Here is a 27,996-nt window from a genome sequence, read left to right as displayed (position 1 = left end):
GACAACTTTCTGAATTGAACACCAATAGCTCAGGCTGTAAGATCAATAATTAATGAATGGGACTGGATAAATCTGAATAGCTTCTATAGAAGGCAAAGGACACTGTCAACAGAACAAGACAAGAGCCCACAGACTGGGATAAGGTCTTCACTAACCCTACAACTGAGGGCTAACATGCAAAATACATAAAGAACTAAAAAAATTAAAAACCACCAAACCAAATAACCCAAATTAAAATGTGGTACAGAGCTAGACAGAGATTTATCAACAAAGTAGTAGCGAATGGCCAAGAAGCACTTGAAGAAATGCACAATGTCTTTAAGTCATCAGAGAAATGTAAATCAAATCGACACTGAGATTATATCTTATACCTACCAGAATGGCTAATATCAAAAATTTAAGTGACAGCACAGGGTGGCAAAGATGTGGAGAACCATGAACCAGCCTCCATTGTTGGTGAGAGTATAAGCTTGTAAAAACACTTTGGAAAACAAACTGGTGTTTTTTCAAAAAAAATTGAGAATAGTTCTACATCAAAACCCAGCTATACCACTCCTGGGAATATACCTGAAATGTGCTCCTCCATACAACAAAGGCATTTGCTCATCTATGTTCACAGCAGCTATACTCATAATAGCAAGAATCTGGAAAAAAAACCTAGATGTGCCTCTACAGAATAATGGATAAAGAAATTGTGATACATTTGCACAATGGAATACTATTCAGCTATCAAAACAAGGAAATCTTGAAATTTTCAGGGAAATGCATGAAACTAGATAGGACCATTCTGAGTGTGGTAAAACAGACCCAGGAATACATATATGGTATTTACTCCCTTATAAGCGGACATTAGCCCAATGTAGATATCTTTTGAGAAACTCCACCCAGCACGGGATTGGGACAGATATGGAGATTCACAGCTGGATTCTGGGTAAAGAGCTGAGAGTACTATGGAAGAGTTGGTAGGTGGAAAGACCTGGAAGAGTCAGGAGGTTCACAAGGAGCCATAAAGCCTAGTGGATATGGACACAGGGGAGCCTGCAAAAGCCGATGCACCAAACAACGACATTTCAAGTAGAGAACCTAGATCCCTGTTCCAACGTAGCCTATGGACAACTCATTCTCCATTGTTTTGGGCAGAGCAGGGACTGCCTCTGACATGAACTCTAGTGCCTATGATTTGATCGTTACCCATTGTGGGCACACATAGAAAGGGGATGCAAGCTGTCTGGATGAAACCTCATAGGCTGAGTTTTGAAGGTGGGGAATTGCCCCCCCCCATTAGCGGTCTAGGGGAGGGGAATAAAGCAGAAGTGGGAAGGAGTGTGGAAATGGGAGGATAAGTGTGACAGGATAACAATCAGTATGTAATGTGAATAAATGATAATAAATAAAAAATTTAAAAACTATATATATAAATATATACATATATATATGTATATATATATATAGCTTATTTACTGATGGTACAAATTTATTTTCAAGTGTCAATGAATATACATTTGATGAACACATATGTCAGAATCTAAAGTGTGTGTAAGTCTATCAAGTAAACCTTTTAATATGCACTCTCTTTTTCAGCAAGCCTACTTTACAGGTTTCAATGCTCATGGCCAGCCATTCATAATAAGAATATTTGTATTGTAATATGAGTACTCTGAGATTATTTTAAAATTTTAAGATGAACTTTAAGATATATTTTCAAATGAGTGGAATATCACTAGAGTAGTATAATTTCAGAGAGTTCGTATGAGGGTTTAGAAAGTCCTTAACTGTGCACTCAAAGACATGTACAGCCATTATAATCATGGTGACTGCTAAATTTCAATCTATCCTCCAAAAGTGACTTATGGCTGGACATTTAACTAGCCTGTATTTTACTTGCCATTAAAAAGAAAATGAGAATAGAACCTATATATGTTTCTAGTTGATATTAAGAAAATGCAGTGCTAATCACCTTATTTTTTTTTTCAGCAGTAAATTCCTTTTCACCAGTTTGCAATAAATATATTGACTTTTATAAGAAGATCCTCTAAATAAAGTGTGGCATGATTTTGATATTTTAACTACTGTATGTACAAATGTAATTTAAGTGTGAGTACCTGTGGAAGACAGAATGGTGTCAGATACCCTGCAGCTGGGTTTCAGGGGATTGTGAACCACCTTATCTAGGTGCTGGATATTGAGCACTCATCTCTAGCTCATAGACACATGTTTTTTAAATAAAATATATTTCTTACTTAACTCTTATTTGTAAGTAAAAATAAATCATATTGTTTAAAACATTGACATTTAGATTAGTGAAAATATACTAGGAGCTCAAGACATGTCTTGGCCATTAGGAATCCATGCTATTCTTGCATAAAAAACTTGGTTTTGGTTCCTAGCATGCACTTTACAGCTCAAAAACACTCCTTTTTTTGTTTGTTTGTTTATTTGGTTGGTTGGTTGGTTTTTTGAGACAGGGTTTCTCTGTTTTAACCTTGGCTGCCCTGAACTTGCTTTGTAGACCAGGCTGGTCCTGAACTCACAGCGATCTGCCTGCCTCTGCCTCCTGAGTGCTGAGATTAAAGGCATGCTCCACCACGCCTGGCTCCACAACCACTCCTTATGAACTACCTACTGCTTATAACTTAGAAGATTCTATATGTTCTCATACAGTTTACAATTTTCCCTCAAGTACTTCAAACATTCATTTTAGTGAAGTCTTTGATATCTTTTACCTAAAATAATTAAGAATGTTGTGATTGTTGACACTTTTCAAAATACAAAAGTATTCACAAATACAAAATAACAGCAAACACATAATCTCATAAAACAAAATGGTTGAAGCAAAGTAATCATAAATTGAAGTTGTTAAATCACAAAAAAACTGAATTTAATAGGAATGGTAGCTCAGTTCTCTAATACTGTTGATTCCAACAAAAGCTGTGAAAATAGATAAATAACCCATAAAAGAATTCCCCCTGGAGGGGGAGACCTGGTGGCACTCAGAGGAAGGACAGCAGGTTACCAAGAAGAGACTTGATACCCTATGAGCATATACAGGGAGAGGTAATCCCTCTCAGGAACAGTCATAGGGGAGGGGAATAAGGGGAAAATGGGAGGGAGGGAAGAATGGGAGGATACAAGGGATGGGATAACCATTGAGATGTAACAAGAATAAATTAATAAAAAGAAAAAAAAAGAATTCCCAGTAAGTGTATATAAATACATTGAATAAGGCTACAATTCAGTTGAAAATTTCAATTTTGATAAAATGTATTATGAACTTAAGCCCTATAAATCTAAAATAATAAAAACCCAGTCATACAATGGAAAGTGGCATTTGATAGTATTTATAAATTTTATATTTACACAATTTACAGATGGAAAATTTGTGCTGTTATATTTGTTTGGTTCCTACCATTTTTTTCTTTCTTCCATTTTTTGTTTGTGTTTTTGAGATGGGGTTCTCTGTGTAGCTTTGGTTATTCTGGGCTTGTTTTGTAGACAATACTTGGCTGGTCTTGATCTCACAGCAATCACAATATGCTTGCCTCGGCCTCCTTGAGTGCTGTGATTAAAGGTGTGTACCACCACTACAGACTGTTTTTTTTTCCATGTCATTGAAAAAGAGGTAAATCAGTGAAATTATTTTACAGAATTTAACACTAATATGTGAACTGAAATTTTTCTCTGTATAAATGAATAAATAATACAAGTATTAAGGTATAGAAATTATGAAAGAAAATGAAAAACGCATTTTACAGAAAAAAAAGAATGTATATATTATAATGATCTAAGGCAAACTAGAAAGGGACAAAGAAGTGTTGAAGTAACAATTGGGGGCTTTTTATATAAATGAATGCAATGAATTACCAGATATAAAAACAAATAGGATAATATACTGTATTACGATTCATAAAATGAAAGGAAGATAGCAGCACATATTGCACAGGAAAAAGTAGACTAGAGACTACATCTGTGCAAACAAATGAAAAATGTCTTACTTTAGCCAAATAAACTCTCTCTCTCCCTCTCTCTCTCTCTCTCTCTCTCACACACACACACACACACACACACACACACACACAAACCAACAAACAAAAAACTGTAGACTCCATCAAATACTCCTGAACATGAGGGCCATCCTTCAGTGGTTGATTTGCTCATTGTCATTTTATTGAGGAAAGCTGATTTTTCCTCTTCCAGACACTATACAGTCTGGTATGATTTTTGTTTTGTTTTGTTTTGTTTTATTTTTCATTTGAGGCATAATTTTATTTTGTTTTTTTGGTTTTGAGTGATTTTCTCATTGTAATGTGTTTTTGTTTTTTCTTGTTTAAAGAACTCAAAGTGGTTTGGCAGAGAGAAGGGAGTGGATTTGGAAGGATATGATCAAAATGTTTTTAAATGTAAAAACTGTTATAAATGATAAAACAGAATATATAAAAAAGAAAAATGATATAAAGTGTAGATCCTTTTCCTCTTATCGGAGGGACTAAAGAGAGAGAATAAAATGTAAGTGAGAATTTTTCTGTAAAGAAGAAAGCAAATCATTTCTGTCAGTGTCCAATTCCATGTGTTCCATGCTTGTTTCTCCAGGGGAGATAGAGGTAGAGTTAGAAGAGGTTTTTTTTCTCATGTTCAGATACCATGACATCAAAAGAATGTCAAGGAAACCTAGACCTAGGAAAACCAACCAGGGCCTGAATATGACAAGAGTAGAGTGAAGGTCATAGCAGAGAAGACCAGGGACACAGAAACACAAGTGTAGCATGGAAATCAGAAATTGAGGCTGGAAGATATTTTCCAGAGAGCATAATAGCCCTCAGCCATCACTTGGGAAAGTTCTAGTATCGCTGGAATATTACTATGAAGTTTATATAATACCTTTCAAGGAATGACAATGGTAAACATACTCTCAGAGTCTCAGTTACACAAAGAACTGCACATAGAAACAACCAAATACAAAGTTCTAATTCACAGGCAGGAAGCAGGCTAACAAGGTAATCATAGAGGAAAGTCTATGATTAAAATTTTTTTTCAAATTGTCGAATATGCTGACTTAATTTGCTTAAATTATCAAAATTACTATAACTTATACAAGAATCATATTATCTCAATAAGAAAAAATACTGACTGATATCCATAATAACTTTTATTTTATTTTTTTAATACATTTTTATTAATTTATACATATTACATCTCAGTTGTTAGCCCATCCCATGTATCCTCCCATCCCTCCCTTCCTCCCACTTCCCCCCCCTACTCCCCTCCCCTATGTCTGTGTCTGAGGGGGATCTCCTCCCCCTGAATATGCTCATACGGTTTCAAGTCTCTCCTTGGTGACCTATTATCTTTCCTCTGAGTGCCACCAGGCATCTCCATCCAAGGGACATGATCAAATATGGGGCACCAGAGTTTGTGTGAGAGTTAGATCTTCTTCTCCACTCAACAGTGGAGAATGTCCATCGGCTAGTCCGGGTAGGGGTTCAAGGTTTTTACTGCCTATTTTTTCCTTGGCTGTTGCCACAGTTTGCGGAGGACCCCAGGGCCCAGACTCGCCTGTAGTTTTCCAGGACCCACTGGATCCTTCCATTTCCTCTTTCTCCCAGGCTTCTCACACCTAAAGTTTCAATAGGATGTCCTCCCCTCTTACCCATTATTCTGGTAGGTACAGTTTTTCATGGGGACGTACACCTTGGGCTAGTGTCTCGATATAAGTGAGTATATACCATTTAGCTCTTTTTGCTTCTGTGTGAACTCACTCATTATGACAATTTCTAGTTCAATCCATTTGTCCACAAATTTTGGAAATTCCTTGTTTTTAATAGCTGAGTAGTATTCCATAGTGTAAATGTACCACAGTTTCTTTATCCATTCTTCTGTTGAGGGACACGTAGGTTGTTTCCAAGTTCTGGCTATTATGAATAAGGCAGCTATGAACATGGTTGAGCATATGTCCCTGTTGTGTGGTAGTACATCCTCTGGGTATATTCCAAGGAGTGGAATAGCTGGGTCTTGAGGAAGCCCTATTCCCATTTTTCTGAGAAAGCACCAGATAGCTTTCCAAAGTGGTTGTACTAGTTTGCATTCCCACCAGCAATGCAGGAGTGTTCCTCTTTCTCCACACCCTCGCCAGCATGAGGTGTCAGTTGAGTTATTGATCTTAGCCATTCTGATGGGTGTAAGATGGAATCTCAGTGTCGTTTTGATTTGCATTTCTCTGATGACTAAGGAGGTCGAGCATTTCTTTAAGTGTTTCTCAGCCATTTGATATTCCTCTGTTGAGAATTCTCTGTTTAGCTCTGCGCCCCATTTCTCTATTGGGTTATTTGGTTTGGTGGTGTTTAATTTCTTAAGTTCTTTATATATTTTGGATATTAGACCTTTGTCAGATGAAGAGTCGGTGATGATCTTTTCCCAGTCTGTAGGCTGTCGCTTTGTCCTCTTGACAGTGTCACCAGCCTTACAGAAGCTTCTCAGCCTCATGAGGTCCCATTTATTAATTGTTGATGTTAAGGCCTGGGCTGTTGGTGTTCTGTTCAGGAAGTTGTCTCCTGTGCCTATGAGTTCCAGACTCTTCCCCACTTTTTCCTCTAACTGGGTTAATGTCTGTGGTTTTAAGTTGAGGTCTTTAATCCACTTGGACTTGAGTTTTGTGCATGGTGACAAATAGGGGTCTAATTGCATTTTTCTACATGTAGACATCCAGTTAGACCAGCACCATTTGTTGAAGATGCTGTCGTTTTTCCATTGAATGGATTTGGCTTCTTTGTCGAAAATCAGGTGAGCAAATGTGTGTGGATTCATCTCTGGGTCTTCAGTTCGATTCCATTGATCCACTAGCCTATTGCTGTGCCAGTACCATGCTGTTTTAATTACTGTTGCTCTATAGTACAACTTGAGATCAGGTATGGAGATTCCTCCAGCGGATCTTTTATTGTAAAGGATTGTTTTTGCTATTCTGGGCTTTTTGTTTCTCCATATGAAGTTGAGAATTGTTCTTTCAATATCTTCAAAATATTTAGTAGGTATTCTGATAGGGATTGCATTGAATCTGTAAATTGCTTTTGGTAAGATGGCCATTTTTACTATGTTGATTCTTCCAATCCACGAACATGGTAGATCCCGCCATCTTCTGATGTCATTTTCAATCTCTTTCTTCAGAGGTTTAAAGTTTTTTTCAAATAAATCCTTCACTTGCTTGGTTAGGGTTATTCCTAGATATTTTATATTGCTTGTGGCTATCGTGAAGGGAGTAATTTTTCTAATTTCTTGCTCTGCCTGTTTGTCATTTGTATATAGGAAAGCTACTGACTTTTTTGAGTTTATTTTGTATCCTGCCAATTTGCTGAAGGTGTTTATCAGCTGTAGGAGTTCTCTGGTGGAATTTTGGGGGTCACTTATATACACTATCATATCATCTGCAAATAGGGATAATTTTACTTCTTCCTTTCCCATTTGGATCCCCTTGATCTCCTTTTGATGTCTTATTGCTCTGGCTAGAACTTCAAGAACTATATTAAAGAGGTATGGGGAAAGTGGGCAGCCTTGTCTGGTCCCTGATTTTAGAGGGATTTCCTTGAGTATCTCTCCATTTAATTTAATGTTGGCTATTGGTTTGCTATATATAGCCTTTATTGTGTTTAGAAAAGTGCCTTGTATTCCCGATCTCTCCAGAACTTTAAACATAAATGGGTGTTGGATTTTGTCAAATGCTTTTTCTGCATCTAAAGAGATGATCATATGGTTTTTCTCTTTCAGTTTGTTTATATGGTGGATTACATTGATGGATTTCCGTATGTTAAACCATCCCTGCATTCCTGGAATGAAGCCTACCTGGTCATGGTGAATGATGTCTTTGATATGCTGTTGTATTCGCTTTGCGAGTATTTTGTTGAGTATTTTTGCATCAATGTTCATAAGAGAAATTGGTCTGAAATTCTCTTTTTTTGTTGGGTCTTTGTGGGGTTTAGGTATCAATGTGACTGTGGCCTCATAAAAGGAGTTTGGTAATATTCCATCCATTTCTATCTTTCGGAATAGCTTGAATAGTATCGGTATTAGCTCCTCTTTGAAGGACTGGTAGAATTCTGCGCTGAAACCATCTGGCCCTGGGCTTTTTTTGGTTGGAAGACTATCAATGGTTGCTTCTATTTCTATAGGCGAAATAGGGCTATTTAATTTGTTTATCTGGTCTTGGTTCAATTTTGGTAAATGGAATCGGTCGAGAAATTTGTCCATTTCCCTTAAATTTTCAAATTTTGTGGCATAAATGTCTTTGAAGTAGGTCCTTACGATTCTTTGTATTTCTTCGGTGTCTGTTGTTATGTCTCCCTTTTCATTTCTGATTTTGTTAATTTGGATAGCTTTTCTTTGTCTTTTAGTTAGATTGGCTAACGGTTTGTCTATCTTGTTAATTTTCTCAAAGAACCAGCTCTTGGTTTTGTTGATTCTTTGGATTGTTGTCTTTGTTTCTAATTTATTGATTTCAGCCCTGAGTTTGATTATTTCCAGGCGTCTACTCCTCTTGGGTGTTTCTGCTTCTTTTTTTTCTAGGGCTTCCAGATGTGTTGTTAGGTTGTTTATGTGGGATGACTCCATTTTCTTTTTAAAGGCACTTAGTGCTATGAATTTTCCTCTTAGCACTGCTTTCAATGTGTCCCACAAATTTGGGTATGTTGTTCCATCATTTTCATTGAATTTCAGGAAGTCTTTTATTTCTTCCCTTATTTCTTCCGTGACCCATGTGTCATTAAGTAGAAAGTTGTTTAGTTTCCACGTGTTGGTATGCTTTTTGATATTTCTATTGTTGTTGAAGTCCAGCCTTAGACCATGGTGATCTGATAAGATACAAGGTATTATTTCAATCTTCTTGTATCTGTTGAGGTTTGCTTTGTGACCAACTATGTGATCAATTTTAGAGAACGTTCCATGGGGTGCTGAGAAAAAGGTATACTCCTTTGCGTTTGGGTGGAAAGTTCTGTAGATATCTGTTAGATCCATTTGATTCATGACATTGGTTAATGAAGTTATTTCCCGGCTTAGTTTTGAAATCAAAGTCCGATCCTTGAGTGAAAGTGGGGTGTTGAAGTCTCCCACTATTAATGTGTGGGTATCGATGAATGGGGCAAGCTTTGTTAATAACTCTTTTACAAATGTCGGAGCCCTTGTATTCGGAGCATAGATGTTCAAAATCGTGATGTTTTCCTGGTTGACTTTACCTTTGACAAGTATGAAGGGACCATCCTTGTCTCTTTTGACTAATTTTGGTTGAAAGTCTATTTTATTAGATATTAGAATAGCTACCCCAGCTTGTTTCTTGTGACCATTTGCTTGGAATATTTTTCCCCAACCTTTCACTCTGAGGCAATGTCTGTCCTTGTGGTTGAGATGTGTTTCTTGAATGCAGAAGAATGTTGGGTCGTGTTTATGCATCCACTCTGTTAGTCTGTGTCTTTTTATTGGAGAGTTGAGACCATTAATGTTGAGAGATATTAATGACCAGTGATTGGTAAGTCCCTTCATTTTTGGTATTTATAACAATCGAGTTTTTGTGAAGTTGTGATTTTGCAATGGTGTAGTTATTTATTTCTTATGTATTTTTGGTTGTAGTTTGACCGGTTGGGGTGGAGTTTTCCTTCTAGTAACTTCTGTAAAGCCGGATTTGTTGCTAGGTATTGTGTGAATTTGTTTTTGTCATGGAATATCTTGTCTTCACCTCCAATGGTTATTGATAATTTTGCTGGATATAGTAGTCTTGCCTGGTATCTGTGTTCTCTTAGCGTTTGCAGAACCTCTGTCCAGGCCCTTCTGGCTTTCATGGTCTCTGCTGAGAAGTCCGGAGTGATTCTGATAGGTTTGCCTTCATATGTTACTCGTCCTTTTTCTCTTGCAGCTTTATAACTTGTATTTTATATTATTTGTTTTATTCATTATTATTGTTGCTATATAAATTTTATTTTATTTTTTCTTTATATGTTTTCTTGTTCATTTGTGATTTTTATTAACTTTTATTTTCACTAAAAAGCTTTCACAGCTGCATGCTTTACTACTTGTACTATGTAATATTTTTTGTGCTATTTTTCATAGCTCTATCATAATACTACGCTACTGATTATTACACTGTATACTTTTTTTCCTGTTTCCCCATTGCTTCTTTAATTTATTACTTAATTATTAATATGTGATTTAAAATGAACTATAAATTAACATATCAGAGACAGCCACTTTCTCCCACTAAGTAATTGTAGGGAAAGTAATTTCAAGTGAAAACAACTGAAAAAGAAACCTTATATAAAATAATGCAAACAAAACCAGTAGGGAAAAGAATAAAGGAAAACATATCCACCTTCATATATGCAAACAAAAAACAGTCTGTTATGAAACACCCACAACTTTCCAATGTCTCCTTAATAAACCTAAAGATAATTAGATATTACAAACGTAAAAGAGAAATTTCAGAATTCTATTTTAAATAGATTGAGTATAAAAAAGGGAAGTGTAAGGAAGTAAGGAAATCACTTTAGCACCTAGACAAGAAAACTGCCAAGTAAAAGAAATGGTTAGTAATATGGATGGGAAATACAAGGACAAGGAGAAACATTTTAGTAAAAAAATATTAAGATTTTACAAAGGAATCAGAAATAAATTGATCACGTTAAAATAGTAGAACACATTATCAACAGACAAGACCAATAAGAGAATGGATATCAGGGATAGAGAACAAAATTGAAACAGTAATATTCTCAAGAATATAGAGAAAATAATTAAAAATGAACGAAATTCTCAAGACTGGGATACATTCACTGAACGAAACAATGATACAGAAGGAAATTGAATAAAATATGATATATATAAATTATGGAAGATAATTTCCTAAACATATTGAAATAAATTGAAATCCAAGCACAAAAGGCATTTAGAACGCAAAATGGTCACGAATAAACACTTTAGCATTGTTATGTTTCTGTAAAGACACAGGCAGAAGCTAAAATTAGGACCTACTCCCTGAGAAAGGCATTTCCCATATTTAGGGTGGGTTCTCTTCCTCAATTAACCTAATCAAGATGATAATTCTTCACAAAGACAGAAGTTAACTGGCCAAAATTATTCTTCACAGGCATGTTCAAAATCTTTTCTCCTAGCTAATTCTAGACCTAGTCAACTTAGTAATCCATATTAACTAAATAAGCATATAAGTCCTAGTCTAGTTGACATGATATGCAAATATATCACTGTTAAGGCATAATTTTCTGATCTTTGTCTTGATGAGCATCTTGCAATCTTGTAATGTAAAAATACATATAAACTAACCTTAAAAATCCCTATAAATTTAATATTTCAAAGACTGTTTAAAAGTCTCATATTCAGTTCTCACATGCAACTCAAGGCATCCTAATAATAATGCGCTCCTATAAAAGAAATAGGTGTACTTCCAATATTCTATTACCAAGATAGAATAAATATTCTACTTCTCAAAAGAAAGAAATGAAGGAAGCAAGGAAGGAAAGAAGGAAGGAAGGAAAAAAGAAAGAAAGAAAGAAAGAAAGAAAGGAAGGAAGGAAGGAAGAAAGGAAGAAAGAAAGAAAAAAAGAAAGAAAGAAGGGAAGAAATTGTATATAGAAACGCATTATCAGAACAAAGAAAACATGAACTCAGAGAGGAAAATATCAAATTCTGTACTGGTGGTGGTGGTGGTACAATATAAGAAAATCCATCAATGTAATTTACTATATAAACAAAGTGAAGGAAAACAAAACAAAACAAAATTAATCATCATCGCATCTGATGCCAAAGAAAATCAGTTGACAAAATCCAACACCTATTCATTTTTTGGTTGTGTTGGACACATCAGGGATACAGGAAACTTACCTAAACACAATAAAGGCAATATACAGCAAGCCTATAGCCGACATAAAATTAAATGAACAGAAACTTAAAGCAATTCCACTGAAAGCAGAGATAGGACAAGGCTGCCCACTCTCTTCAAAATACCTCAAAATAGTGCTTGAAGACCTAGCTGAAGCATTAAGACAAAGGAGAGCAAAAGGATACAAACTGAAAAAGAAGTCAAAATATCACTTTTCACATATCATATAATAGTATACATAAGTGACAGTAGAAATTCTTTCTGAGAGCTCCCAAGTCTCATAATAACCCTTCAACAAAGTGGCTGGATAAAATTAATTTTAAAAAATCAACAGCCCTCCTGTATACAAATGAATAATAGTCTAAGAAAGAAATAAGGGAAACAACACCCTTTACAATAGCCACAAATAATGTAAAGTACCTTAGTGTAACTCTAACCAAGCAAGTGAAATACCTGTATGAAATAACAAAAACAAAAACAAAAAAGTTTATGTCTCTGAAGAAAGAAATTGAAGAAGATATTAGAAGATAAGAAAGTCTCCCATGCTCATGATTTGGTAAGATTAACATATTAAAAATTGCTATCTTACCAAAGCAATCTACAGATTCAACTCATGAGCTTTTTGTTATGTCACAGACATTTTTCCCAATATTATACCAGTGGGAACTATTGTAGGAAGAAAACTAATACATAAAATTGGTACTGAGAAGTAATGATCATTGCAATATTAAGTCTGAGCATAATTTTACTCTACATTGGAAATTGTTTTGACCAAAATGTAGATTTTTTGTTACTTTAGGCTAAATTATACCTAATATGCTTGAAGTACAGCATAATAAAGCATTCTGGTGAGAGCTCAGAAGACAAGAATGCTAAAAGAAATGCAGGCAGAGGAAGCCCTGCTCATCTGGTTTCAGTAGGGAACAATGTCTCTCTCAGGAATTGATGTTATTCATGTGGTATTATGGCCAAGAATATGTATTCATTTGGCCTGTAGCTTGAGAGTTTGAATGCACATGAATTTAAAGATAAACTAATGATTTGCTTGGAAACAGAAAAGAAGTCAGGCAAATTAACTTTAAAATCAATGACTGTCTTATTATAGTTTATATTGCTGTGAAGAGACCATGACCACAGGACCTCTTATTAATGAAATCATTTAATTGGGGCTTGCTTACATTTTAAAAGATTGGTCCATTGTCATCATGGTGAGAAGCATGGAGGAATACAAGTAGACATGATGCTATAGAGGTAACAGACTTCTAGCTCTGGGTGGCATGCAGACATACGTACAGCCCAAAAAACCAAACCAAACCAACCAACCAACCAAACAAACAAAGAAAAACAACAATAAAAAACAGAAAAAAAAACAATGTACCTGAAATAATCTAAGTTATTAAAAAAAAAAAAACATGTATGGGAGGCCCTCTCTGCTACTGACTCCTTTTGCATGACCCACATGGGACATGGCCAGAAGAGAGGCAGCAGTACCAACATAGGTGTGGTGTTCATGGAACTCAACTCTCATCATCCTCCATCCTGAAGAGACCTGTGTTGGGTCCAAGCAACATTCAGCTTAAAGCCCTCTCCACTACTGACTCCTGATCTGCCTGGCCCATGTGTGACATGGCCAGCAGAGGGACGACCAGACTTGCTAACACTAGAGACAACCAGATGGCTAGCAGTCATCAAAGGAACACAAACAACAAAACACAGGCCAGATGACACCACCAGAAACCACTTATCCTATCACAGAAAGCTTTGAAGATACTGTCAAATCTCAAGTGAAATAAAATGATCTTAAATGTGAGATTATAAAAATTATATAGGCAATAAAGGAGGAAAATAAATCCCTCAAAGAAATCAAACAGGATGAGAAAATGAATAAAACAGCTCAACAAAAATTAGTCAAAAGAGATGGGAAAGGATAGCTCAGATTCATCAAAGAAAAATACACCAAGGACATGTCTCAATTCTGAATATCTGTGCCTCAAATGAAAGGGCACCCACATTTGTAAAAGAAACATTACTATAGCTTAAGTTACACATTTATCCCCAGACATTAATAATAGGGGGCTTCAACACCCCACTCTCACCAATGGACAGGTAATTAAGATAGAAACCAAATAGAGAATTTAAAAAACTAGTAGATGTTATGAATCAAATGGACCTAACCAATATCTACAGAACATTTCACCCAAACACAAAAGAATATACTTTCTACCAAATTTACCATAAACTCAGTCACAAATGATAGCATCTTCAACAAATATTTCTGGTCTAACTGGCTATATACACATAGAAAAATACAAATAGTATATATTTATCAAACTGCACAAAACTCAAGCCCATGTGGATGAAGGACCTTAACATAAACCCATAAACACTGTATATATTAGAAGAGAAAGTAGGGAAGAGCCTTGAACTCATTGGCAAATGAGACAACTTTCTGAACAGAACAACAACAAGTCAGGGTCTGAAATCAACAATTAATAAATGGGACCTTGTGCAACTAAAAATCTTCTATAAGGCAAGGGACACCAACAACAGAAAAAAGAGGAATAAACCTAAGTAAGGAAGTGATAAACCACTGCTATGAAAATTTTAGTTCTCCAACAAATAAACTAAAGAACACTAGACAATGGAAAGTTTTATCATGGCCACTGATTGATAGATGTGTTATTATGAAAATGGCCATATTCTTAGAAAAAGACTGCAGATTCAATGTAATTTCCATAAAAATCCCAATGACATTCTTCATATAATTAGAAAATTTTAAAAATTACTCTTACTCCTAAAATTTATTTGTAAGTCCAAAATACACTGAGCAGTTCCAGATGGTATCATAACACCTGAGTTTAATTTACACTGTAGAGCTAGCCATAGTAACTAGGGGTGTGCTAGTCAGGGCAGGAGGTGTATATCACTAGGAAGACTACAGGTGCCATGTCAGAGTGAAGGAGGAGAATCAAAAAGCAGCAAAGTATGTATAAAAACTCCACAATGAATCTCATAACTTTGTACGCTTAAATTCAAACTAGTAAGTATAAAAGCTTAGATTTCAAATGCTAATATAAAAAAGACAAATTAGAAGGGAAGATCATCACATAGTGTTGTTCTAAATTAAAAATATAGTAAACTATCTTCATAAAAATGCCAAAAACATTTCATTGCAAAGAAAACAATTTTCCTGGACAGTAAGTAAAGCCAAGAGAACTTTGATATAAAAACATTTAGAAATTTAAAAGTAGGAATGAATTTGGAAGTATGGATCATAATTCAAGGAACATAAAATGTTTAACTTTACTAATAAAATTTAACAAATCAAGCACAAATATGAAAAAACATCTAGAACAGATCATCAATAACTCAAGTACTAGGATCAACAATTAGTAAATTAGACATCATAAAATTGAAAAGCTATTGTAAGCAAAGGTCACCATAAATAATACAAAATAGCAGCCTACAGAATGCAGAAAGATATTCACAAACATTACATCCAACAAAGGAATAATATCCAAAATATATAAAGAACACAAAATGTTAAACACGAACACATCAAACAATCCAATTAAAATTGGATACAGAGCTAAACTAAGAGTTCTTAGTAAAGGAGTCTCTAATGGCTGAGAAGCACTTACAGAAATGTTCAATGTCTTTAGTCATTCAGGGAAATCCAAATCAAAACAAATCTGAGACTCCATCTTATACCCATAAGAATGGCTAAGGACAAAAACTCAAGTGACAGCTCAAACTGGTGAGGATATGGAGCAAGGCAAACACGTCTCCATTTCTGGTGGAAGTGAAAACCTGTACAGCCACTTTGAGAATCAATATGGTGGTTTATCATAAAGTTGGGAATAAATCTACCTAAAGAACCAGCTAAACCACTCCTGAGTATATATCCAGAGGATGTTCCCAAATATCACATGGACTCTTGTTCAACTGTGTTCATAGAAGCTTAATTCATAATAGCAAAGCTGGATACAAATTAGATATTCCTCAACAGAATAGTGGATAAAGAAAATGTGATACATTTATACAATGGAGTATTACACAGCTATTAAAAGCAAATGCATCATACAACTTTCAGCAAAATGGATGGAGCTGAAAAAGATCATCCTGAATGAGATAAAAACCCAGAATGACAAACATGTTATATAGTCACTTATAAATGGATATGTATTAGCCGGAAAGTAAAGGATATCCATGCTACAATCCAGAGACTCAAAGAAACTAAGTAACAGCGAAGGTTCAAGGGGAGAAGTGTGAATCACACTGACAAGGAAAAATAGAATACACAATGTGGGTGTATGGGGACATGGACTAGTTGCAGGTGGGGGTGGGACATGAGACTAGGGAGGATTAGGTGGGTGGAGGACAAAGGGAGAGATTACTGAGAAAGACAACTCGAATTGAAGGGACATTTCAGGGATGAGCTAGAACCTAGGGCATGGAAACTCCCAGGAATCTATGAGGGTGACCCTAGCTAACACTTAGCAATGGGGGATATAGAGACGGCACCAGCCGTCTCCTTAAACAAGTAAGATATCCAATGGAGGGATTGGAAAACCAAACAAGCCACAAAACATTTGACCTCAAATTTGTCCTGCTACAATATATGCAAGCACAAAGATGGAGCAAATAATGAAGGAATTACAAACCAATGACTGATCCATCTTGAGACTCATTCCATGAGAGGTTGCCCACCCTTGACACTGCTAATCATATTCTATTATACTTAAAGACAGAAGCCTAGCATAACTCTCATCAGAGAGGTTTCACCCAGAAACTGATGGAAACAAATGCAGAGATCCACATTATATAGAACTTGGACATCCTACAAAAGAGGAGGAAGAAGGATTCTAAGAAACAGAGGGGTCAACGAAACCACAAGAAAACCTACAGAATCAACTAAACTGGCTGCAATGAGTCTTACAGATACTGAAACCCCAAACAAGTATCACACACGTTACTGACCTAGGCTCTCTGTACATATGTAACAGTTATGTAGCTTGGTCTTCATATGGGACTCCTATTAGAGGGAGAATAATCTGTCTCTGACTCTGTTGCTGGCCTTCAGGAACTTTTCCTCCTACTGAGCTGCCTCTTCGAAACCTCAATAGGAGAAAATGTGCCTAGTTTTTACTGTAACTTGATATGCCAAGTCACGTTAATATCCATGGGTGGCCTCTCATTTTCTGACTAGAAATGGTGGAGAAATGGATAGGGAAGTGGGAAAAATGACTGGGATGAGAGGAGGGAGGGAATACTGAGGTCCAGAAGTAAATTAAGAGATTCTTTTAGAAAACAGAAAGGTATGGAATAGGAAGAATATTCACAAATGTAATTGATTGGTATTCTACTTAATTAATTTTGGTATTCTCATGAGTTCTGTGTTTATTTTCACTTTTTTAATGTATGTATAACTCAATTTTAATTTCAGTGCTACAATTCATTCAGCCATATATTACTAAAGTATAATGATTTACTCCTCAATGAGGTAGGTAGAATTCTGGAATTCTGGGAATTAATGTGTAACAGAAAATGCAGCTTTTAAGGACAGTGCAGTTGGTATTACAGCTAAACATAATCTATTTTAAAGTGCATCTGTAGTGGCAGTCAGATAAACATTGAAATGTGTTAGGATGCCAGAGCATTTGATTTCTAAAATAACAGCTTTCTATTTACTTAATTTTTGACATTGTTAGTCTACATACAGTAAAAGAAGTGATATTAAATATTCCCTTGAGATTCACTATTTTAAATCCTGTGCAATTGCTACTGAGTATGATATTACATTATATTATTACATATATTGTATATATATATATGTATTATCTTCATGGTGTCTCACAAAAGAAATTTCACTCTTATCTCAGGTCTAGAAAGATATATGTTGCTCCTGAGGAGCTATTTTACTTTGTATCTTTATGTATATTGAGAATTTTAATGGAATAATTAGTGGATTTAAATGAATACTTCTTATAACAAGTGAATAAGTATGTTTTTTAATTATCTGTAGTTCAGTCACCATTTTGCCTATTAAAATACTAAGTCACACAGGTAAAATTCTGGAAAGTGTACAGATCTTCAGAACACATATTCTTCTGTTTATTATTAGTTTTTATATTTCTTTATTTTATCATTCTGTTCAGATTTTATTACATTTTAATATTTAAACATTTTTATCATAAGCCATGTATACACTCCTTGAAACAACCTAGAGTCTAAGGTATATAAGGTAGTATTAGTAGAAGTAGTAGTAGTAGTAGTATCATAAATATGAAATAGGATACTAAGCCATAAATCAGACCTTAGTTCACAAAATTTTTCAAAAAATTAAAGCCATAGTAACATGAGTAAATGCATGATATATAAATTTTTGTATACTTTCTTTCAAATTTTCCATTAATTTGAAATATTTCCTAAAAATTAAATAAATTAAAACGTAAATTTTACACTGTACACATGCCTATGGAAATGCCTAGACACTGTTTACTGGTATTAACAATTAGGAGTATTACAGCAAGGAAAAACATAATCCATAATTTTCTTAGAAAAAGAGAGCTTTCAGCTATTGTAAAATAAATTTCTTTTTAAAAATTATTTTAGAGACAGGGTTTCTCTATTTAGCCTTAATTTCCTGTACTCCTTTTGTAGACCAGGCTTGACTAGAACTCACAGAGATTTGTCTCCTTCATACTGTCTCAAGTGCTGGGATTATAGACATGCATTACCATGCTCAGGTATAAAATAAATTCTATAGGCAGAAGAGTGACATAGAAAAAAGACTTCAAATTTTTGATGGAAAAATATGCTGTGAAAAGAAACCAAATCAAAATTGAGATGTTATTAACTGTGCTGGGTCCAATTCAAAATTGAAATGTATCCATGAAGGCTCTTGTGCTTTTCCTTCATGCAAGTAGCATACCAATACAATTCTTTTCTCTAGTGATTCTGTCTTAAAGGTTTTGCCTTCATTAGTTAATTAATCCAGTAAGAAACATAAACTGTAGAAAAAGGAAGAGTTTTAAAGGGGTTTAATCAACACTTCCAAAACAAATGAATAAATGTGTTGGTGGAATTGTGCGATGTTGAGCCTGGTTAATATGCTTGGAGTACATTTTTGCTAGTTATGATAGTATGACAAAGAGTAGCTCCCATAGACTTACATACATTAATACTTAGGGAGTGACATTATATGTTAGTGTTAGGAAGTGCAGTCTTATTTTGAGGTAGGTGTGGCTTTGTTGGAGGAAGTATACCACTGAGGTGGCATTTGAGGTATCAAAAACCCAAGACAAGGCAGTGGCTCTATCTTGCTGTTGCCTGTGCATCCAGTTGTAGAACTCACAGCTACTTCTCTAGCACCAAGTCTGCATGCATACATACCACCAAGTTTCCTGCCATGATGTTAATAAACTCTGAAACTGTAAGCAAGTCCTGGTATCATGGTGCCTCTTAATAGCAATAGAACAGTAACCCAGGCAGAAATTTGGTACCAGGTATTGCTAGAATAATCATGTTGCTTGCTATAGAATGTTGACCTGGGGAGTTTGGATTAGAAAAGAAATTGAGTTCTTCAAGCATGGCTTAATGGGTCATACTGGTAGAAGCGTGGCAGACAGTGGTTCAGAGAGCAATACAGATTATGATGGCCCAGCTCAAGAGGTTTCAGAAGGGATGAGTTTGGAGAAGTTGCCTTGGTCCCATTATTGTGATATTATGTCAAATAATATGGCTGCATTTTTTGCTTGAGGCTAAATTGAAGTATTTTGGAATAAGGTATTCATCAAAGAAATTTTAAGAGATTGGTTGGTAATGAACTAAACCTCTGAAACTGTAAGCCAGCCTCAATTAAATGCTTTCTTTATAAGAGTTGTGTTGGTCATGCTGTCTCTTTGCAGCAACAGAACAGTGACCAAGACCTTAGGTACAATTTTCCATAGCCCTTCTAATTAACTCTTTCTGTTTCTTTTCTTTCATAAAGTATACTGCCTTGTTATACTACATGTTCCATACATGTCATGGCATTATTTCTGCATTGCAGTAGGCACAGTGTAACACAGCCAGCAAATCATGAACCAAACTTCTGAAATCATAAGGTAAAACAAATGCTTCTTACCTTAACTTGTTTCCACAATGACAAAATCTAAAACAAGCACTCCAATTCAGGAAATTTACTGATGGAAACACTGTGATTTCCCCATGGCTAAACAACTTAGTTTTAATAGGCTGTTACTATATGAATGCTTATCTATGAGAACAACACATACCTTAGTTTTCCTTTAAGGGGCATCTTCATCTCTTTGTCTTATAGGCAGGAACTAAATAAGTTGTGGGGTAAATAAATGGAAGTATACCTTATTTATCTTTTTAAAGTTATTATGCTATAATAGGGTTATTTGAAGCAAGAAAATGAATACTCCTGCCTATGCTCTAATCCACAAACACTTAAAATTTATTGATCTGAATGCTCAGTAATGTTTTCTCATCTCTATATTTTAGCTATCATTGATCTCTGGCTTAAAGTTTATTTGAATTTTTATATGATTTCTGACATTTAAAATTAGCAGCACTCTGACTAATGAGCAAGTTATAAATCTATTAAGAAATAATATTTTCAAAGATTCTGTACACATAGCAGTATAAGTTAGATAAATTAGGTATAACTAATAAATTAGGCTAACTATTCATAATGGTTTTAAAGATATTTCTGAAATGACATTATATTAGATTATAATTGATATAAATGTGCCAAGTTAACTAAAACTGAGCCACATGAGACATTAGTTTATTTATTTGCATTTAAATTCTTAGGTCTTTCTTCATAATTGTAATAAAGTCATGAACCAAAAAATCATATATAGGCTTTCAAATAATACTTCTAAAGGTTACTAAGACTTCTAGGAACCATTCTTCTAATTTCTTTCCCAATACAATCACTGAAAATGACTAAAATGACATAAAGCAAAATATTTTATATAAACAATTTTTATAATATGGCCAAGATACAATATACAAAAAATGAGTGAATTATTGCTATGAAAATATTTATAAAACCATTCCTTGTCTGGCTTTACTCATGACCTTTAACATTGCTAGGAAATCACTATAAGAACATTCCCTAAAAGCCATTAAGAGAAAGAGAAAACAATCATGTCTTTTTATATCTTAAATCAAATCTTTTATTCATTTTTTATTCTTTTGAGAGAAAATTATCTTGCTTTACTGCTATACTTAAATGCCAGGTCACATAATTGAATAAAAATGTAGATAATATCAAAATATAGTTGTGTAAATATTTATTTCAATAAATAAATTAAAATCCATGAACATGTCATTAGAAATATTTTAATTTCACTTACAGAAATTCATCAACAATAATGAATATGTCTCATTTAACTAGTATTATAATAGGCCAAATCAACAGAAAAATAAAGCATCATCATCTTAAAGTAAGTGTCTTATTATTCATAACTGATAAGAAAAAGGATGTGTTATCAAAATATGAGTAGTCAAATATGGTGTATTCATATACTAAATCACTAAAAATTTTATCTCTGGAAAACATTTTTGCTTTCAAAAGCCAAATACTGCTGCCACATTGGAATTTCTGGAACCTATGGATATGCCTATCTTAAGACAAAGAATTTGTGGGCATGAGTAAGCTTTATATCCTGACTGGGAACATTACTAAGGACTTAAGAAACCCATTATAATTAGTAATGTTACTAAAGGATGAAAAAAGCTTAATTAGAAGACTAGGATACAGCCATGAAATAAAAATGAGGAGAATGCAAGAGTGTAAGCCAATAAATGTCTGCCTGAAGATGTAGAGAAAGGGAATTGAATGGAATTTTTAGAAGGAATAAAACCCCAGGAGCACCATGATTTTAACCTGTGACACTTTTTCCAAATTTGTTATCTCCAGAACTATAATTTTGCAATATCTGAGGCCATAAGTTTGTACTAATCATTTATAGCAACAATAGTTACTAATATAAATGTACAGATATTTGTCTCAATACGTTTCTTTTACTATTGCACTTCTGATGTAAACGTAGAGTATTCTGGGTTAAAAGAAAAATATTATAACATATTAAAATCATAGAACATTAATTTATACTTTATCAATTGGTATGGAACACTGTATTCCATTCATATATAGTTACACATAGGTCATATATGATAATCTAGTGCCAACACCCTCATTTACATACTTTTTAAGACACATCTGTCCATCAATATTATAAAACAAATATATTCATTTTCTACTATACAGCATTCCCTCCACCATTAATTTGAGTGGGTTATACTATAATTCAAACATTAACATTAGATGACTTAATATTAAAATTGCATGTATCTACAAAGAAATAAACACAGTAAAAGAAAGGCATAGGTAATCTTTCTTACTGATTTTACTAAGTGCCTGACTTGAAGTACCTTTGATGGAAAGCTTTATTTGGGCATATAGTTTGAAGGTACAGTCCATTACTGGGAAGAAGTAAAAAAAAAAAAAGAGTCTGAGGCAATGGTACCTGTAGTTCATCATAAAGCCAGATAGAACAGAGACATGGGTACTGCAGCTTATCTGTTTATGTTTTTACTCAATACAGATCTCTAGCTGATGGGATAATGCATCACATATTCATGGTACATTTCTCTTTCAAACCTTTTTGGAAACACCTACAAAGACACACCAAAAGGTGTGTTTCTATGTAAATTTTAAATACAGGAAAGTTGACAGTTATTAATTGTCACAGATTCCCTATATTTAATAATTAAAATGGTAATGTTATTCTTAACAATATATAGATGAACAAACTTGTATTTTCTTCCTAATGACTATTATAACACTACACACACAATGTCAAATTCCAGTACTTGAAATTATGGTGAAACTGGAGAGCAGTACAATTATAACACTACTTTGCTTATTCACGTACATATACCACAGATTAAGGCATTAATCATAGTAATATACTCTTTTATTTAATGGCTAGCCTAATATAAAAAACCAACAATAATTTGTGGAATAAAGCTAAATTATTTTCAAACTGCATTACCAAGAAACTTTGGAAACAAAAGGCATTTCTCTAATCCAGCTTTATTTTATACCTAACAGTTTTTTCATAAGTACCTTGTAATACAACATTCTTCATTAATGCTGCTAGGTTTGGGTGACAAACTTAAATTTTTATCTTTTTCCTTTGTAATTTAGCTACTTAAAATTAACTGTTAGGTACTAAAACTTTTATTGTAAGGTTACATTAAAAATAAATTTTGAGTAATAAACATGACCTACTGAGTCTGTGCAATGTTAATATGCTTTCAAGGCTGATCATTCAGTATTGGATAATCAATTTGTATGCTCTTTCTGGGAGACTACTTATTCCTCTCTAAGAATTTATTAATTTTCTGTGTTTCTTTTTATGTGGGATAGGCCTCATGGGCTTTTCCATACCCAAGTTAGCATGTCTATTTGTGTCATTCTTATTTAGGCCATGGTACACCACCATGCTGATAAGACTTCATGGGTATAATAGCTGAAGTAATGAAAATAGTTGTAATATTGATGATAATGTTATGAGATCATATTTCAGTGATAATTTTACTGTAAGGAGGTAATATTCAATAGTTAAAGACCAACATCTAGAATATTGAAGTTTAACATAGCCAATAGATTCCAGGAATTAAGATTAAACCCAATTATTTTAATTTAGATCCTAAAGACATTTTTGTTTCATTCAGTAGCATTCTCTTTTAATTTTACTAAAGCAGAATTAAACAAATATTAAAATCAGGTAGTTATACAACTAATATAATTTCATGTAGTCATATAAGAAATAATTTTTAAATAATTTATTTATGAAAATAAATTGAAGAAATACTGTATTTTATATTCAATATTATTAATATTCATTACATATTTCCTCAGTGCTGGTATTTGTGATGAGCACTTTCACATATTATTTTTATTTCAGTTGATCCTAGTAACAACTCTAATATAAACATTGTTATTATCTACAAATTACATATATATTATAAATGGCAATTTTTTGTATTAATTTCCACTGGTAAACCCATATCTGTGGTTCCAGTAAGTATACATTTCAACAAATAGATTAAATTGTGCCAGTTCTTCTAAACATTATAATCTTTCACATATATGATAGTTTTGTGTTTTGAGTAGATTATTTCTTCACCTTTTCAAATTTGTATTTCTCTTTTAAGATGTTACATTTCATAAATAAATATAGCAATGAATCAGTTACTTCTTTTTAATGTATATGATGAAGTACATTACACATTGTATGTTTTATCTCTCTTTTTACCTATTTTTCTTTTTCATATTTTTATTATGTTTATTTTTATTTATACATTTATACTATTGCACATGAATAATATAAACTACATACAGCAGGAAGAACCATGAGACAATAACAAATTATATAAGTGTTACATTCATAGTGATTTGTCTACTTGTATTTGGCAAACTTGAAGTAAACATCTTTCCTATCTTGATAGGTCTAAATTTCTGAATGAAGATCACTATCATATCCATTAACTTAAAACATCTACCTTGATCTAAAAGCTTCTTAACCCCTAACCAACTAATCTTACTTGTAAAACTAATCTTCAACGGTCTTCAGAGTCTTCAGTGGTCTTCAACGACATCAGAGACTTAAGAAGGAATAAAACTTAAATAACTGAATGAACCAGAAGTGCAGGTTAGCAGCTCCAAACTGAAATATGAATGAGAAAGTTTACTGCCTGAACAGTCACCCAACACTCTCTATAAGTTTGGAGCGTCATCTTTGGCCTTCTGTCCCAGTATCCCTGCCAGACATATTTGCAAGGCAGGAACTATTGAGGACTTGCTTAACCTGTCTTGGCAGAGTTCAGCCATCTACTCTGCCTGAATCTAAATTTGTCCATTTTTAGGCAGAATTCTTTCTGTGGCAGGAAGAAGGACATTTTTCCCAGTGGCTTGTTTGCCACATTTCAAGCCAGCTCCATAAGGAGGTTCTTTGATGTTGATCATCTAATTTGAGGTAGGCTGGGTGTTGCCAGGAGGTAACTTGTCTTGTTGTCAAAGAATCTTTAGAATACTAAAAACATGGATAAAGAAACTGTGGTACATATACACTATGGAATACTACTCAGCTATTAAAAACAAGGAATTCCTGAAATTTGTGAACAAATGAATTGGACTAGAAATGATCATAATGAGTGAGTTAACCCTGAAGCAGAAAGAGTCAAATGGTATATACTCACTTATATCTGCATATTAGCCCAAGGGGCATGTCTCACGAAAGCCTTCACTTACCAGGAAACTGGGACAGAGGGGAGGACATCCTATTGGGATTCTAGATGAGAGAAACATGGGAAAATAGCAAAGTAGAATTATCCAGAGGGTCCTAGAAACCTACAAGTAGGTTATAATAGGCAGATTTGGGCTAAGGGGTCCCGCTCAAACTAAGGCACCAGCCAAGGACAATACAGGTGGTAAAATTTAAACCCCTACCCAGATCTAGACAATGGGCAGAACATTCTCCATGGTTGAGTGGAGAGTGGGATGTGAATTTCTCACATACTCTGGTGCCTCACATTTGACCATGTCCCCTGGAGGGGGAGACCTGGTGGCACTCAGAGGAAGGACAGCAGGTTACGAAGAAGAGACTTGATACCCTATGAGCATATACAGGGGGAGGTAATCCACCTCAGGAACAGTCATAGGGGAGGGGAATAAGTGGAAAATGAGAGGGAAGGAAGAATGGGAGGATACAAGGGATGGGATAACCATTGAGATGTAACAAGAATAAATTAATAAAAAATTATACTTCAAAAAAACAATAAGAATTAACTCTTTTGAGAATAGAAAAAAAGAATACTAAAAACATCTTTAAATGCCATATTCTGTAGGCCCCTGAGGCTTTTTAAGACCTTATTTATCTATTTTAAATTATGTATCTATAGAATCATATCTATCTGTTGGAACTAGAATATATATTATTGTGATAAAATTAAACTAGTTTTTAACATGACCATGACTTGCATTAATATACAAAATTCTATAACAATGAATTAAAAATAACCTTATTTGTGAGTAAGAATTAAGGCCTTGAATAGAGGAATAGATTCAATAATCTACCTTTTGTTCTATCCTTCCTCTATATTTCTATATCCTTTTTTTTTTCTTTTCAGTGCCTATTTCCTTATCTATGAAAGAAAGATAAAAGAAAAGAGATATGTTCCTGAGTCCAACCTAATTTTCTCTCTGTATAAGACCAATAATAACTTATAACCACATCCCAAGGAAAATAAGCATCTGTAGATCTAGAAAGCAACAGAAACCTACCCAACCCCCCTTAGAGGAAATGCGATATCATTCTCTTCAGGTTTCTTCAGGCTGATTTAGGGAGAATAACACCTCTAACTGAGCCAAAAAATATTGGGGAAATAGAAATTCCAAGCTTAATAGGAGCTTTGTTTGGGACAGTCTGGAATGCTGCACCAATTGGGATCACTGTCCTGGAAACTGCCCAGTTCTGATAGATGACAGCAACTGAGGAACCTGGGACTGGAACCTGGAGGATGCAGGATGTTGACATGCAGCACAAGAGGAATGAATCCTGTCAAATCTGATCCAGCATCAGTGTCCATTGTTTTGTTGATGTTATTGTTGTTGTTCTGAAAATATCATTCTTTTTCATGAGCAATATACAGTTCTAACATAATTGTGTGAAGTGTGAGGAATGTATAGAGACACTAAGGCTGGTTCTCTGCTCATTGTAAGAACAGAAGTAAAACCACTTCCTTCATGCCATACTAAGAAAGGCCTCAAATAATAAGTCACAGAGAACCTGTGATCAACAGGAAGCATTCTCTAGGCATAGAAATTCATATCTCAACCAGTCTCAGAGCTATTCCCATGTAGTGAGATTGGCAATATTAGTTACCTGCTTGTTCTGCATTTGAATTCTTTACATCCTGATTTCAGGCCCTTCCCTCATCACCTCCGGATCCCATCCCCTCCCTTATCCACTTTCCCTTCCTCCCCTAGTCCTTAGAAAAGAGAGCCCTCTTCCCTTAAAGTTTGACCTCAGTTTATCCAGTGTCCTTTATACTACATATAACCTCTTCCTCTATGGCCTGGCAAGATCACCTTGCCAAAAGGGAAGTGAATAACAATAGGAGTCCTGAGTCTATGTTGATTTTCTCAAAAAGCCAGCTTCTGTTTTTGTTGATTCTTTAAATCATTCTCTTTGTTTCTATTTTATTGATTTCAGCCCTAAATTTGATGATTTCCAGCCATACATTCCTCTTGGGTGAGGCTGCTTCATTTTTTTTCTTTTTTCTTTTCTTTTCTTTTTTTTTTTTTTTTTTTTTGGTTTTTTGAGATAGGGTTTCTCTGTGTATCCCTGGCTGTCCTGGACTCGCTTTGTAGACCAGGCTGGCCTCGAACTCACAGCGATCTGCCTGTCTCTGCCTCCCGAGTGTTGGGATTAAAGGCGTGCTCCACCACGCCTGGCAAGGCTGCTTCTTTTTGTTCTAGAGCTTTCAGGTGTGTTGTTAAGTTGGTAATATGGGATCTCTCTAGTTTCTTTATAAAGTGCTATGAATTTTTCTCTTACCACTGCTTTCATTGTTTCCCATAATTTTGGGTATGTTGTGTTTTTTTATTCATTGAATTCTAGAAGGCTTTTGTTCCTTTTTAAAAATTTCATTTCTTACCCAAATATTATTGAGTAGGAAGTTGTTCAGTTTCCATGTGTTTTTAGGCATTCTGTTGTTTTTGTTGTTATTGAGATCCAGCTTTAATCCATGGTGCAGATAGAATGCAAGGAATTATTTTGATCTTTTTTTATCTGTTGAGGTTTGCTTTGTGACCAATTGTTTGTTACAGTTTTGAGAAGATTCCGTGAGTTAAGAAAAAAAAGGATTCTTTCATATTTGGATGAAAAGTTCGGTATACATCAGTTAGGACCATTTGGTTCATGACATCTATTAGTTTCATTGTTTATCCATTTAGTTTCTGTTGCAATGATCTATCTATTGGTGAGCGTGGGGTGTTGAATTCTCCTACTATTAAAGTGTGGGGATCAATGTGCGATGTATACTTT

The 27,996-nt window shown here is 34.5% G+C and overlaps 1 protein-coding gene across 1 annotated transcript in view; it reads left to right on the top strand.

The window, feature by feature from the left end:
• Positions 1-6,691: 6,691 nt before the first annotated feature.
• PCDH11X (protocadherin 11 X-linked) overlaps positions 6,692-27,996 on the top strand; it is a 663,262-nt gene continuing 641,957 nt past the window's right edge. Inside the window, exon 1 of the mRNA XM_084789429.1 lies at positions 6,692-6,774. The gene's annotated coding sequence lies outside the window, so the exon portion shown is untranslated. The remainder of the gene's footprint in view (positions 6,775-27,996) is intronic.

Source organism: Acomys minous (assembly GCF_964271855.1).
Source record: "Acomys minous genome assembly, chromosome: 7".
Classification (NCBI taxonomy): domain Eukaryota; kingdom Metazoa; phylum Chordata; class Mammalia; order Rodentia; family Muridae; genus Acomys; species Acomys minous.
This window is presented reverse-complemented; position numbering and strand designations above follow the sequence as displayed.